We start from the raw sequence: 13,051 nt of genomic DNA, 5'->3' as shown, positions 1-13,051 counted from the left end.
GTACTAACATTTTAACAATATTAAGTCTTCCAATCCATGAACATGTGATGTCTTTCTATTTATTTAGGCCTTTTTAAATTTCCTAAGCAATATTTTATAGTTTTTAGTGTACAAGTGTTTCACTTTCCTGGTTAAAAGTTTATTCGTACATATTCTATTGTTTGGTTGGTATTTTAAATTGGTTTCTTAAATTACTTTCATATTGGCTCATTGCTGGTATAAAGAAACACACTGTTGATTTTTTTTATTAGCTCTAGCAATTTTTTATGGATTCTTTGGGATTTTCTACACATACAATCAAGTCATCTGAATAGGGATGGTTTTACTTCTTCCTTTCCAGTTTGAATGCCTATTATTTTTTGTCTTGCCTAATTGCTCTGTCTAGAACATGTATCACAATAGAATAGAAGCAGTGAAAGCAGCCATTCTTACCTTGTTCTTGATCATAGGAAGAAAGTTTACAGTCATTTACCACTGAGTATAATTTCAACTTTGGATTTTCATAAATATTTTTTATCATGTTGAGGGAATCCCCTTCCACTTTTTGTTGAGTGTTTTTTTTATCATCAATGGGTATTGGATTTTGACAAATGCTTTTCCTGCATCAGTTGAAATGACCATGTGGGTTTTTCCCCCTTCATTCTATTAATGTGGTACATTACATTGACTTTCTTAGGTTGAACTACCCTTGCATTTCTTGGATAAATTCCACTTAACCATAGTGAATAATCCTTTCAATATGCTGTTAGATTTGGTCTGCTACTGTTTTGCTGAGGATTTTTACATCTATATTTACAAGGGTTATTGGTCTGTAATTTTTTTTGTGTGTGATATCTTTGGCATTGGTAGCAGGGTAATGCTGGTATCATAGAATAAACTGAAGTGTTTCCCCCTCCCTTTATATTTTTTAGAAGATTTTAACAAGGATTGGTGTCAATTCTTCTTTAAATGTTTGGTACATTCACCAGTGAATCAATCTGTTCCTGGACTTTCCTTCTGGGGGACATTTTTGATAACTCTTTCAATCTACTTTTTATAGGTCTGTTCAGAATTTATATTTTTTCTTGAGTTAGAATTGGTAGTTTATGTGTTTCTAGGAATTTTCCCATATCATCTAGGTTATCTAATTTGTTGGTGTTACAACTGTTTACAGTGTTCTTTTATAATCCTTTTTAGTTCTTTAAAGTCAGTAGTATTGCCTCCACTTGCATTTCTGATTTCAGTTATCTCCATCTTCTCTGTTTTTCTTAGTCTACTTAAACATCTGTCAACTGTGCTGATCTTTTCAAAGCGATTTCTGGCTTCACTGATTTCACTGTTTTTCTATTCTTATTTTTTTTATCTCTGCTCTAATCTTTATTACTCCTTTCTTTCCGCTATTTTTGGATTTAGTTTGCTCTTCTTTTTTGCTGATTCCTTGAGGCATGAAGTTAGTTTATTTATTTGACATATTTTTTAATGTAAGTTTTTACAGCTATAAATTTTCCACTGAGGACTGTTTTTGCTGCATCCCATAAGTTTTGTTATGTTGTGTTTTCATTTGTAGACATTATTTGGGGGTTAAGATGAAGGTAATTTCCTCCAAAGAGTATTTGTGTTTGCTTCTGCCAAGCACCTAGGGACCTGTCTGTTAAGCATCATCTTAATTACATTCATTTCTTGAAGATGTTTGTCCAACCAGGTGATAAATGTTGACTGCAAATGTGTATGAGGTCCAGCTTGTGTTAACAATTTCTTAGGGACTATTCCTCTTATCCCCATATTTTGCTCAGTGCCAAGGCAACTTCTCATGCACTTTTTCTCAGCAGGTGGAATTGGTGGTATTTCCTTCTGATTTACCCTCACTCAAGAGTATAGTCCTTTGAGGTTCACTTTTATAGGAAAAGTCACCTAGTAGTCCCCTCACCTTAGGCATGCCCTGGATAATAACTTCTGCCCCACCTGTTACCCTGAGACTGTCACCTATCTTGGTAAATTCCTAAAGGATAAAAAATGGCTTTGGAGCTCAGCTAATATCTCCCTTTCCCACTATTATCTTAGACTTTGGCCTTGTAATTTATTAATATCTAGTAATCTCTTGGTTGCCTTTAAGAAGATTTTAAACAATATTTTATTCACAACTGTTAGTTCTTTGAATGGGGAGGGGGTTGTTTCAAGTAAATTAACCCTTCCTATAACACAGGGAACTGTATTCAATATCCTGTGATAAACCATCATGGAAAAGAATATGAAAAAGGATGTATATATATGTATAACTGAATCACTCTGCTGTACAGCAGAAATTAACACAACACTGTAAATCAACCTACTTCAATAAAATAAATTTTTTTAAAAAAGTGTCACATAATAATACACAGGCATATAATCTGAGAAAGTGACACAAAGTCATAACAGCTTAGAAAAAATTATCGTTTATTTCTTCCTTTTAAATCCTTATAAGTTCCATTTCTTTACCTTGTCTCAGTATTCTGGCTTAGATATTCTGTAAATAATAAATAGAAATGGTGTTCATAAGTATTCCTATCTCTAATTTCAAAGGGACGCTTTTAAAATTTCAACCTGAAGTATGATGTTTGCATTAGGGGCATTTTTAGGTCTTCTTTATCAAATTAATTTCCTTCTATACCTGATTTGCTAAGTGTTTATTTTTATCATGAATACATGTTAAAGTTTTATTAAATGCTTTTCCTGTATCTACTGAGATATGTTAATGTGGTGAATTACATTAATAGCTTTTCTAATCTATTATTGCTTAAAAATTCTCACAGAGGTACCTAAAGTTTATTTTCATAGCATTTCTGAAATAAACCCTTGTGTGTCTGAAATAAATCCATCTGAATCTTAATGAATTATGTTTTTAAATATTGCTAGAATAAATTTTTAAATATGTTTACTAAAATTTTGTATCTATATTCATGAGTGAATTTGACCTCTAATTCCCCTTCCACATATTATTCTCTGGTTTGGTATCATAGTTATATACTTACCTGATAAAATAATTTAGGGATTGTTTCCTCTTTTTTTCTCCCCTAAAATACTTTGTGTGAGATGGTAAAACTGTCTGGGTCTGGTGTTTTCCAGTAGAGATTTTCAACTACTGGAGTAAGTTCCTTGAATATTATCACAGTTAATTAAGGCATTTCTTTTGTTTTATTGAGTCACCTTTGGTAATTTATATTTTTCTAGAAATCTATTCATTTCATCTAATTCTTCAACAGTATTAGCACAAAGTACTTTAACATATTCTTCTTAATCTCTGTTATATCTCTAGTTAAGTCCCTTGCTTTATTCCTAATATTGTTCAGCCAACTTGGTTTTTATTGAAACAATAATTTTATTTTTGTAGTCATGTTCTGACTGGTTGTCATAATATAAAAGTTAAATTATGGAATTACAATAGCAAGTTTGATTGGCCTAAACAGGTATGAAAACAAATACAACCCTGTCTTGACTCTTATACCTCTCAACTGGTGGCAGCAAGAGTATTCTGACTTAAGAAAGAGGAGCCTATTAGCTGCAAACATTCAGTGAGTCCTAGGCATCAGTCAACAGGTTTTACAGAGGGACTGGAATGTGAATATAATTTTTTGTGTATACCAAATTCTCCATCTGTATGTAGGATGAAAAGAGTTTCATTTCAATTTGCTGAAAGGTGTTTTTAATGTACTTTTCAGCTCCTATGCTCAGGTATATAATGTTTTTTTGTGTTCTCCGGTAAATGGGGTTTTGGGGGTTTTCTTCAGAAAAAGGGAAACTGCTAATATAGAGGGCTTCTCTTAAATGTTAATGAGCTTCCAAGTTCTAAAAACCCTAAGCTTTATGTACCTATGTGCAAACTCTTGACCTATATAATTTTTCTACCTAAAAATCATTCATATTACCTACATAAAATATCCTTGCAAACATCGCATTTTGATGGCCATAGCCATTTCAAAAAGAAGACCAAAATTTTGCTTTGGGTTTGGCCCATAAATAGGGACTGATAACTGTCACCCTAAAACTGAAGCCAGGTACATTATGGGATTTCTGTAAACATAGTTCAAGCAAGCTAACTTAACAAGAAGTAAGGAGAAATGCTGTGAAAACATCTTACATTAACTCATTATTTGTAAAGAGATGTAAACTATGTAAGAGGCTGGCCAATAACATGTGTGACATAAGAAGATACATATTTGGTCTCTGCCCTCTGTTTCTGACATAGAGCTCTTGCAACTTGTAATTTCCTGACTGATGGGGGTGACAGGAGTATCTTACAAAGAGCTCCTAAATCCCTTGGAATTTCCTGGGTGATAGGAGCATTTTTTTTCTAATAAGGAGACTTTTTATGGGCTCCCAGATAGTTTCAGAATGGGAACTGATCACCAGAAAGACTAAGCCATGATTAGAAACATGGAACTTTCAGGTCCATCCTCATCCTCTTGGGAGGGGAGAGGAAGTAGAGATTAAGTTAATAATTGATCATGCCTACATGATGAAGCCTCCATAAAAATCCCTAAACCATGGGGTTTGAAGAGCTTCCAGGTTGCTGAAGACATCCACGTGCCAAGAGCGTGGTAAACTCTCCGGGAGACAGAAGTTCCTGCACTCAGGACCCTTCTAGACCTTGCCCCAACGTACCTCTTCATTTGGCTTTCCATCTGTATACTTTATAATCAACCAGTAAATGTAAATAAATATTTCCCTGAGTTTTGAGCCATTCCAACAAATTATCAGATCTGAGGAGGGTTGTGTGGGAACCCCCAACTTTGTAGCCAAGTCAAACAGAAGTGCGGGTACTGTAGGGACCTACATTACTTGCCAATGGCATCCAAAGTGAGGGCATTCTTGTGGAAATGAACTCTTAAGCATATGAAGTCTGACACTAACTCTGGGTAATTAGAATTGATTAATTTAACTCAGAATTGAGTTAAATTATAGGATATCCACTTACTGTCCAGAGAGTTGGAAAATTGGTTGATGTCAAAGAAAAAGCCATATATTTGATGTAAGAAGTGTTGTGAGTAGAGAAACATTTTCCTTTCACATGAAAGGCAGCAATTATTTTAATGATCAACAGATAAACATTATTACACATTAGAGCTGGTAATGCCATTCTTTGTGTTTAAAGATGACACAAGAGACCACAGATATTATCATCTGGGCTCTCAAGCTTTCTCCACAATCCTTTCCCCTGGTTGGCCCTTTCTCATTCCAAACAACAGATGTTTTAAACTTGCGTAACCCTCTCCAGGCCTTTTACCCTATCACAGACAGACTCAGCAGAATGTCTTGCTGCCTTAATCAGAGGAATAAAACCTACCATTAAGTGTGAACTCCATAGGCTTTCTTGTCTTAATACTCTAATTAATTTCTAATAATGGCACCCATCTTTTCCTCCTCTCATATTTCAGAGATCAATGTTTCCCCACTCCAACTCAACGTTAACCATTCTTAGCCAAAGCTAATATATTTTGTCCAAGGCTTACACATTCTCATGTCCAAGGCCAACTCTTTCACATATCTACACTTCCATTATCATTCACTGTGATTGTGACAATGACCTCCACCTCCACATTGCAGTGCACTTCCTTCCACATCCACTAGAGCTTCATCAATAGTCCCTTCTCTCTCCTGTGCCTCTGATCTTGACCTTTCCTCCAGATTCTTCCTCTCAGTCTACAAACATATTTTCCTATTAAAAAAAAAAGCCCACATTCCTCAATTATGCCTATTCCTAAAACTAATCTCTCTACCTTACTTTGACTACCAAAATTGTCAAAGGAATAGTGTATATACAGTTTCTCTATTTCCTCAACTCCCATTCATTCCTTTAATAAAATATATTGATTGGTTTCTGATTTTATCAAACATCAGTAATTGAGTTCCCTATAAAAATTGCAAAACAGATAAAAAAGAAAAATATATTTTAAAAATACCCATAATCTCACCTCCCAGAGATAAACATTCTTGGTACCTTGATGTCTATATTTTTCATCAGTATCTCCGTATACACAAATATATGCATATTTGTTGAGCGTATTTGTTCTTGGAGCCAGCCTCCAAGATGGTCTCCAATGATTCCTACCCTCCTGGTATTCACACCCTTGTGTAGCTCCTTCCCACATTAACACAGTTGGTCTGTGTGATAAGTATCAGATGACAGAAGTGATGGTATGACATTTCTGAGATTAGGTTACAGAAGACTGTGGCTTCCTTGTCTTTGTCTCTACTCTCCTTTGAATCACTTTCTCTAGGAGAAGCCAGCTGTCATGTCATGAGGACACTCAGGTAGCCTATTGGTTTGCCCAAAGGATAAGAAAAAGAGGCCTCTGGCCAACTCCCAGGGAGAAACTGAGGCATGCCAAAAAGCCATGTGAGTAAATCTGGAAGTGAATTCTTCAGTCCCAGTCAAGCCTTAAGAAGACCACAGCCCTGGCCAATGTCTTGTCAGCAAATGCATGAGGAACTCTGACTCAGAACCACCCAGGTAAGCCACCTCCAGATTCCTGAGTCTCAAAAACTGTATGACATAATAAATGTTTGCTGTTTGAAACTGCTAAATTTCGGTGTAGTTTGTTATATAGCAACAGATAATTAATACAGTAGTGTTCTGGAACCAGCTTCTATCAAGAATATACAGTTGACCATTGAACAACGTGTGTTTGAACTGTGCAGGTACACCTATACTTGGACATTTTTTCAGTAGTAAGTAAGCACTACAGTACTACACAGTCCATGGTTGGTTGAATCCACAGATGCAGAGGAACCACAGATACTGAGGGCTGACTATAAATTATGCATGGATTAACCCGTGTTGTTCAAGGGTCAACTGTATTTCTATATATGATAAGATCACAGCTAACATTATATTCAATGGTGAAAGGCTGAAAACTTTTTCTCTAAGATCTAGAGAAGACAGGGATGCCCACTCTCACTGCTCTTATTCAACACAGTACTGGAAGTCCTAGCTAGAGAAAGTAGGCAAGGAAAAGAAATAAAAGGCAACCAAATAAAGAAAGAAGTTAAATTGTCTCAATTTGCAGTGACATGATATTATATATAGAAAATCTAAAGACTCCATCAAAAACTGTTAGAACTTATAAATGAGTTTGGTAAAGTTGTAGGATACGATATCAATATACAAATTTAGTTGTGTTTCTATACATTAACAACAGACTATCCAAAAAATACATGAAGAAAACAATTCCATTTACAATAGCATCAACAAGATTAAAATACTCAGGAATATATTTAATCAAGGAAGTGAAAGAGCTATACAGTGAAAACTATAAGACAGTAATGAAAAAAGTTGAAGACAAATAAAAGGAAAGATATCCCGTGTTCATGTATTGGAAGAATTAACATTGTGAAAATGTCTATACTCTCCTAAGCTAAATACAGATTCAATGCAATCCCTATCAAAATTCCAATGGCATTTTTTCAGAAAAACATCCTAAACTTAGAGGATCACAAAAGACCTAGAACAGCCAAAGAAATCTTGAGAAAAAAGCATAAAGCTAGAGTTATCACACTTCCTGATTTCAAACTATATTACAAAGCTACAGTAATCAAAACAGTATGGCACTGACATAAAAACAGACACAGACCAATGGTATAGAATAGAGACCCCAGAAATAAACTGATGTATATATGGTCAATTAATCTTTGACAAGGCTGCCAAGAATACACAATGGGGAAAGGATAGTCTCTTCAATAAATGACACTGGGGAAAAAATAACCACATGTAAAAGAATGAAATGTGGGGACATCCCTGGTGGTGCAGTAGTTGAGAATGCCTGTCAATTCATGGGACAGGGGTTCGATCCCTGGTCCAGGAAGATCCCACGTGCTGCGGAGCAACTAAGCCCATGTACCACAACTACTGAGCCTGAGCTCTAGAGCCTGTGAGCCACAACTACTGAGCCTGCGTGCTGCAACTACTGAAGCCTGCGCACCTAGAGCTCGTGCTCCACAACAAGAGAAGCCACCGCAGTGAGAAGCCCATGGACTGCAATGAAGAGTAGCCCACACTCACCACAACTAGAGAAAGCCCGCGTGTAGCAACAAAGACCCAATGCAGCCAAATATAAAAGAAATTTTTAAAGAAAAAATGAAATGTGACCTTATCTTACACAATACACAAAAATTAACTTGACATGGATTAAAGACTTAAATGTAAGCCCTGAAACCACAAAACCCCTAGAAGAAAGAAAACATAGGGAAAAACTCCTTGACATTGCTCTTGGCTCCCCCCTTCTTATCCCACCCCTCTAGGTGGTCACAAAGCACCAAACTGATCTCCCTGTGTTATGCTGCTGCTTCCCACTAGCTAGCTATTTTACGTTTGGTAGTGTATATTTGTCCATGCCACTCTCTCACTTTGTCCCAGCTTACCCTTCCCCCTCCCCGTGTCCTCAAGTCCATTCTCTAGTAGGTCTGTGTCTTTATTCCCGTCTTGCCCCTAGGTTCTTCATGACCTTTTTTTTTTTCTTTTTACATTCCATATATATGTGTTAGCATACGGTATTTCTTTTTCTCTTTCTGACTTACTTCACTCTGTATGACAGACTCTAGGTCCATCCACCTCACTACAAATAACTCAATTTCATTTCTCTTTATTGGCCTAAACCACTCTTGCTTTTTGTAATACATTGAGGTTTCCTCTGTGATCTTAAAAATGAAAATATTTTTTGTAAATGTTTCATGAGCATGTAGTAAAAATATGTGTTCTGTGAAGGGCACAAAGTTGTAGATACAGATACATGTATAGAGTCAACCTTATTAAACATATTATTTAATTTGTTGGTTCTCTTTCCTTTTTGTCTATTTGATCTGTCAAAGACTAAGACAGTTATAATGTATAGGCTGCTACTTGCCAACCCAACATTCATTCCTTCCTTTCTTCTTGGTAGCAGAGGCCTGCCTGACTTTTAGCTAGGCATATTGCCACTCAAAATAGAAGACCACATTTTCCAGCCCCCCTCACAGCACTCAAAGTGCCAGCTACTGTAATATATAGGATACAAGCATGTGTGGTGGGGGCAGCTCCTACTCTTCTCCCTTCCTCCTACATGGAATGTAGATATGATAGATGGAGTTCAAGAAGCCATTTTGGACTATAAGGCAATACACTAATGATGAGAGAACAGCAAGACATAAGCTCTGAAATATCTACAGCTAGACTTCTTTTCTGTAAGGAATAAATAAGCCTCTATCCAGTTTAAGCCCTTGCTATCCTAAGTTTTTCCTTGTATGCAGCCAAAACTAATTCTAACTAATACAGGTATGTTAATGCCTCCCACTAAGATTATAATTTTGTCAATTTCTCCTTGTAATAGTCTTTGTTTTATAAACTGCCATGCTACATTACTTGGTGTGTAAAAGTTCATGACTCATATGTTTATTGTAGATTGCAGCTTTTGTCAATAAAGAATAATGTCCTTTTTCCCTGATTAATATTCTGTGCCTTGCTTTTTATTTTAATATTAATTTGATATTAATTTTACTCTATTTTTTTAATTCTTTGACAATCTCTTTGTTTCTAACTTTTCTCATTTAAACTTCAAATCAATGCAATATTATTTTGGCTCCCACCACAACATTAAAACCATCCTTGTTAAGGTCCATTTACAGCTAAATTCCTGTGGCCTACTTTCCTTTTATATTACTTACTTACTTATTTATTTTTGATTAATTTATTTTTTATTGAAGTACAGTTGATGTACAATACTATATAAGTTACAGGTGTACAATATAGTGATTCACAATTTTTAAAGGTTATACTCCATTTAGAGTTATTATAAAACATCAGCTATATTCCCTGTGTTGTACAATATATTCTCATAGCTTATACATGTGAGTCTGCTTTTTGGTTGTTATATTCACTAGTTTGCTGTATTTTTTAGATTTTCTGTGGCCTATTTTCCATCTTCACTCTAATTTATCATTTTGGAAAATTTCACACTTTTGTTTTTCAGGATACTGTTTTCTTCTGGTTTTCTTCCTGAAGCCCAGAGTCATATTTCTATCTAGCTGAATGCCCTACAACCATCTCAAAACTGAATTAAACTTATTCCCCCTTAAGGCTGCATCCTTTGGTCTACCTCATTTTGGTTAACATCTAGACAGCCAACCTTAATATGATCCTTCACGCTTCTTTCTGCCTCACTCTGTATTTCCAATTAGTTACCAAATCCTGTCAATCTTACTTCAGAAATGTCTCTTCAGTTCTATCACAGACACAGCTTTAGTTCAGATGCTCACTGTCTCTTGCTTGGACTATTCCAACAGCTTCCTAGCTCTATGCCTCTCTAGTCTCTACCTCATCCTCCATAAAGCTACCAATCCCAGTCTCTGAAAAATAAAAACAAACATATTTGATCATATATCCACTTTGCTTTTAAAAATCTCTATTGATTCTCTACTGCCAAACTCCTTAGTATGGTGTAAAACTTCCTTAGCAATCTGAGACACTCCCTCTTCTACTTCATCTCCTGCCACACCTTCCCCACACACTTTCTATGCTCTAGCTATAGTAGAGTTCTCACACCACTAGAAAATACGCTTTTAGTAAATCCTTTTATGAATCCATGTTTTTGCACATGTTGTTCTCCCTGCATAGAATATCTTCCCTTCCCTATATTCTTCCTCCAGGACATTCATTCATCCTTCAAGTCCCAGTTAAAATATCACCTCTTCCATGAAGTCTTCCCCGAGTCCCACAGAGAGAGTTAGGAATTAGTCAATCTTTCTCCTCTAGATTGCCATTTTGCCCACACCACTGATAACAGTACTAATCATGTTGTGATTGTGTTTTACAGTGTCTATTTTCCTCCTATAGATCTTGAGCTTCTTGAAGTCAGGAACTATCTTATTCAGATCTAGGATCTAGCACAGTGTATGGCTCAGAAAATGGACCAATAGTCAGGGCCAGATTGAAGAGAAGGTTCCTGGTCCTCAAAACATCTACCCCCTCTCAGCTCACTAATGCCTAAAATTCCACCTTCCCACCTTTGACTTGAAGCACTCACCACTGAACAATGTGTCTCTGGGATGGGCCATAAGTACTCATAATCATTTTATCAGATCTTTTCCAGAGAACACATTGTAAAAGAGGGGGTATAAAAAGTGCATTTTCAGTTCTAGGCACTTACTGTGGAAATGGAGGAAAACAGAAAACATGCAGAAACCATCCACCCTCTTACCTCCCTACTCACATCCTTTCCTTACTATGTAATGCAAGGTTCTCACACTGTGGGGCTGGCTGTGGTTTCCAAATAGGAAAACGGCTATTGGGAATGGTTATACCACATTCTTTAATGTGACTCTAAAGGTGCTGATGAAGCTCTTGCCAGGTCACTCTGCTTTTAGTAAGTCTAATGTCCCTCATTACTGTTACAGCCTTTCAGAATACTGCTGATATATTTCCCATTAGTCTTTTTCTCAACAAACTGGCTTCCCTGCTGATGACCCAGCTGAGTCCAAGAACCTAACTACTAAGAATAGATCACAGATGATAGGAATAAAACCCCTCAAGCAGATAAATGGGATGTCTATAGTTGGTTGAGATCTTACTTCTGAATATAATCATAGATGGGCACCCAGCCTTCTGTAAAAAAGGACACTACATAAAAATTTACACTTAATAGCAATTACTAGGGACCAGGTGCTGTTCTAAATATTCTTCAGCTATTAACTCATTTGATCTTCTTAACAAGCCTATGAGGTAGGTATTATTATCATACCCATTTTACAGATTAAAAAATTGAGGCACAGAGGTCAAGTAACTTGACAGTCATCACTCTGGTGGAATCAGAATTCAAGTTCAGGCAGTCTGGCTCCGGATTCCATATAACCCCTGCTACTTTAAAGCTCACACTATTTAGCTAAATAGCCTTCTAACCATTCTTATTTTCATGTACCAACTTTCCAGTCACTTTCTCACCACTGCTCTCCACCACCATCTCCATCCTCTGCCGTTCATTGAAAACTTTAGGTCCTCAACTTCCTCCACATACCAACTCCTGCCATCACCTTGGGTGATATCCATGGCTGTATGGATGATCCAAACAACACCCTGACCCTTCAGTTCTATTTCCAATTATCTTCTCCTACTCCACTGTAGCTCAGCCATCCACTCTCACAGCCACACCCCTGACTTTGTCAGTACCAGAAATTGCTCATTCTCTAAAATTACAATTTCTGACCCCACTCTCTTACCAAAAGTTGCTATTTTTCTGTTGCATGCACGCTATCATTCTCAAGAAAATGAGGTCCTTCAACCTCACTGGGACCACCTGTCCATTGAACCCTCTGTTTCACCCTATCCATAGCTTCCACCTGCCTTCACTCCTCTCTGTGGCAAGCTTGGATTCAGTGACACATCATGCCTCCAGCTCTCTGGATCCATTGACCTTCTATCACACCCACCTGGTAAAACCCCGGATAAATGAACCATCCCCTTTCTCCACATCTGCATTCAGTCTGCTGAGCAGTGTTAGAAAACCACTAACCTGCTCTCAACACAGCCTGGTAGTTCTAGTTTACTTACTTAGCTGGAGCTCTCATTCTCAAAATTATTATCTCCATTCTCCTCAAACTTCGAAGCTCTCACACCTTGAGCCCTCCCTCTCAGCAAATGGTCTCATTTCCTAATACTCCAAAGAAAATATGTGTCAGAAGGAAACCATCACACCTTTATACCATGAAATCTACAAACTTATTTGAATATACACTGATACTTTTGCTCCTTCATTCATGTTACTATGAAAAAGATGTTCCTCTCCTCTCTAAGACTAACCCTGCCCCCTTTTAGGGCACCCCCACCATATTTTTTTTTTATAATTACACATTTTTTCTTGTGATAACAACTTTTTTAATTTATTTATGGCTGTGTTTGGTCTTGGTTTCTGTGCGAGGGCTTTCTCTAGTTGAGGCAAGTGGGGGCCACTCTTCATCGTGGTGTGCGGGCCTCTCATTATCGCGGCCTCTCGTTGTGGAGCACAGGCTCCAGATGCGCAGGCTCAGTCATTGTGGCTCACGGGCCTAGTTGCTCCGCGGCATGTGGGATCTT

This window comes from Balaenoptera acutorostrata, chromosome X (assembly GCF_949987535.1).
Source record: "Balaenoptera acutorostrata chromosome X, mBalAcu1.1, whole genome shotgun sequence".
In the NCBI taxonomy this organism is placed as follows: domain Eukaryota; kingdom Metazoa; phylum Chordata; class Mammalia; order Artiodactyla; family Balaenopteridae; genus Balaenoptera; species Balaenoptera acutorostrata.
This window is presented reverse-complemented; position numbering follows the sequence as displayed.